This window comes from Nuphar pumila, chromosome 3 (assembly GCF_984573655.1).
Source record: "Nuphar pumila chromosome 3, dmNupPumi1.hap1.1, whole genome shotgun sequence".
Classification (NCBI taxonomy): domain Eukaryota; kingdom Viridiplantae; phylum Streptophyta; class Magnoliopsida; order Nymphaeales; family Nymphaeaceae; genus Nuphar; species Nuphar pumila.
In genome coordinates this window covers 6,159,212-6,163,255 of record NC_143251.1, presented here as the reverse complement: position 1 = coordinate 6,163,255, position 4,044 = coordinate 6,159,212, and positions in this window count along the sequence as shown.

The following is a 4,044-nucleotide window of genomic DNA, read 5'->3' as shown; positions in this document are numbered from 1 at the left end:
AATCTATTTTTTTATTTTCAGTTTACTTTTATTCCTAATAGGAGAGTTCAACAAGCATATGTCTTGGCTTCAAAGGTCATTCATTCCATGCATGCGAGTCATACTCCTTACTTTGTGTTGAAGCTTGATTTTAATAAAGCATATGATTCTGTGTGCTGGCCTTTTCTTTTGCAAGTGGTGAATCACATGGGATTTGGCAGTCGTTTTTCCAGATGGGTGTCAGAGCTCCTTACCAATGCACAAGCCATGGTGTCCATTAATGGGGTAAAGGGTGAGCAGTCTTCATTGTGATGCGGCCTACGATAGAGATGTTCGTTATCTCCATTTTTGTTTAATACAATGGCAGAAGGACTTGCGATGGTTCTTAGATGCGCTCTGATAAGGGGTTTCGTACAATCGTTGGATATCCAAGGTTTTCTGGGCTTATTATACAATATGCAGACGATATGCTTGTCTTTGGAAGGGCTTCACTACAGCAGATGATTCACGTAAGGCTTATTCTTATATTTTTTGCAGCTTTGTCCAGGTTGAGGCTCAATGAAAATAAGTGATCGGTCACGCTTCTGAATGGAAATCCAACCAGTCAAAACACGACGAAAAAAAATTTCAACTGCATTTTAGGGCCGTTGTCGATCAAGTACTTAGGGCTCTCCCTACAAGTCAAGCCAACCTCTAAAACATCATGGGCACCGGTTGTTGACAAGGTGTGTCTTAAGCTTCAATCTTGGCGTGCCAGATATTTGTCTCTTGCAGGCAGAATTACTTTGATCAGGCATGTTTTGTCAGTGATTCCAGAATTCTTCATGTCGGTTTGTGTCATGTCAGTCAACGTTGAACAACAACTTAAGCACGTCCTGTCAAGGTTTTTGTGGCGTAGTGTAAATGGACCTTATAAGAGGCACTTGGTGGGATGGGACTCCATCGTTATGCCAAGGATTATGGCTGGCTTAGGAATTTTTGCTTTGCATAAAAGGAGTGTGACATTAACTGTGAAGTAATGTTGGTTGGCTCATACTTCACAGGATGCATGTGCAAACTTCCTCCGGCTGAAATATGGTCTAATTGATTCGCTTGTTGTTCGTCGGGAGCCTCATGGACCATACACATCGCATTCGAGGAAAATGTGGTTTAGGGCATTGCGTTTGTTTCTTGACAGGGATTTGGATGTGGGGGTAGACAGATCTTGGCTTCAATGGGCAGTCTCAAATACGAGAGTTTTTTAAGTCCACAAGGTCTACTGTTCTCTTTTACCTCCAGGTCCGAACTGGATCCCCAAAAATGCTTTATGGGCGAAGGGACCATCTCCGAGGACCAAGGTATTGGCTTGGTTGATTCTTTATGATCGGATACAAACCCATAACAATATCAAGAGGATGAGGTTTCAGTTTCTCAGTTGGTGTGTGCTTTGTCAACAGGCTGAAGAAACCACACAACATCTTTTTTGGTCGTGTGAAGTGTTTTGAGAATTATTTTCTAAAACTTGGAGGGCTCCATTAGTTGTTGTGCGGAAGGGCGGCTTTGTGTTAGAGCTTATCCTCGGCCCTACTAGAATTAGACGCGAAAAGAAGTGGAGGACTATTTGGAGAGTTTGGTTATTTATATTGTGGTGATTCATATGGATGGCCAAAAATGATGCTACTTTTCAGGATGACCCGTTCAACCTTAACCGTTTGACCCATAGGGTCTTGGATGATGTGTATGATATCTTACAATATATCTCAAAGACCTGCCTCTGCCTCCAACCGATCCTCAAATAGATGTCTGTGGTCCTTGATGAGTTTTTTGTTTTGTGTTTGGGTTTTTTTTGTTTTTTGTCTAAATGGTGTTTTCATCTTTTGTTGTTGTGTTTGTGCTTGTGGGACTCAACGCTTTGTTGAGTTTCACTTTTAAGTAATGTTGATCGCTTTTCGTCTCTCTCTATAGATGCACACGAGCCGGGCTTGATCCAAGATTAGCTCATCAAGAAAAATTGGTCGTTCAAGCTCGGTTCAAGCCGAACTTGAACAACTATGGCTCGGGATCAGTTTGAGTCAAGCTCGATCATGGCTCGTCTCGAGTTGAAAACTTTTATTATAAAAATGTTTTTAAATTTTTTGAAAATTATGTAAAACACTTTTTTGAAAGAGATAAAAAGAACATTTTTTGAATGCATGTCACTTCCAAAGATGATCAATGACTTATCTATTAAGGTAAGACCCTTCTTTGTATTAACATTATTAACAAAATACATACATCTATAAATCTGTTTTTTTTTAGAGCTTAATCGGGCAGGACTGCATGTTCAAACTTGGGTCGTTTACCTGTACTTAGCCTGAACCCTTGTTCAAGCTCGGCTCATTTATTTTTTCAAACAAGTTTGAGGCGAGCTTAAACAGGTCAAGCCCAAGCCAGCTCAGCTTGTTATGCATCCCTATATATGTGTGTGTGCACCCGTGCATAGGGTGCCTCAAAGTGATTCATGATCACTAATCGAGTGTGATGTGGGGAGACAAGAAATGTGTCTCTTTTTAAAGTGTTTGTATATATATAATCACTAGAATATGAGAACTGAAATAACTAAAAATGTGGTCATTTCCAACACTTTATTTGCATATCCATCCATGTGGATGTGCTTGGCATGGTGAATTTTCTAGGAATCAATCATTGAATAGTGTATTTTTGATGAAAAAATATGATTTTTGAATGCTTGAATATTTATGAAGATTATAAGCCACTGATTTTAAAGCCTTAAAAAATCTTGTTTATGTATCAAAATTGGATGATTCAAGAACGGGTTCTTATAAAACTAATTATGTAGATTACATCTGTATGGTTAGATTCAAGAAAAATAAATAAAAAATTCATAAAAATTATGGTTCACACATTAGTTCTCATATTTTAGTGACTATATATATAATACAAAAAAGTATTACATTATATAGAAGATGCAATATCCATTTTTTTTTTTTTTGGGGGGGGGGGGGGCGGGGCGGGGGTGTTGACCACAGTTACCAATGTAAGAAGTGGATGCGAGAAGGAATGCATGAGGTATGAAGGGAAAAGCCTCTAAGAAATGAACAATTGCATGACGCATGAAGCATTTACGAAGTGAGTAAACAACTATACCATTGGGTTTTGAACCTGCAAAGGACACAAAAACAAACTGACGTGCAATAGTTGCAAATTCCAGACAAGCGGAGCCCCTGTTGGTGACATAAAGGCATTTGTTGGAAAGCTATGGTTTTACTTAAAATGAATTGTATGTTCTTTTGTCGAAAAATATCATTAAATATGTAGATTACATAGTAAAATATGAATTTCAAATGTATTAAAATACATTTTTAATATAAAAAAAGTTGATTTTCACATCAAGAAATGTAAGCTTTCCATTTTTTTTTTTGAGCGAGTTACTCATAAAGCTTTGAGATTATGAAAGATGTGTCTTCTTCCACGATCTCAAAGTAATGGAAAATAGACTTTCGCGGTTTGAAGAAGCTTTTGGTCTCATGGGTGCCAGTACCCCTTAGGCAAGCTGAAGCGTTCTGACTCTCTTGGGCAAGGGGTAAGCCCACTGAGTTTTAGGACAGCAACAGTGAGTAGTAAGTCTGGCAGAGCCAGTGCGGCTAAGTCTCTGATCTTGTGGACAGTTTCTACATGTAAATATCAAAAAAAAAAAAAGGCTTATGATAACTATGTTTAAACGAGAAGATGCACCACAAGAATTGGCAAGAGATTTGTGTCATCTTCACGGTGACGCCATGACAGATTTCCCCACGTTGTGGTTGGAAAAAATTTCATGGAGGGAGCAAGTCAAGGGTTGCTTTTACATCACAAAGTACGAGCGCCTTTCATCATCACAGCCAACGGCATCCATTGGTGTGTGGCCAAAAGGTCGTGCCGAGATTGGGCCCACACCATCTATTTTTTTTTAGTTTTACTCGGAGAAACCATCCCAAGCGCAGAGACCCACCTAACCGTGCTGGCTCAGACTGCCATGCTATGGTCTCAGTCCATGTCAGCATAAAACTCTGAGAGCTAATACCTCCAGATGGGGCCCACACCATC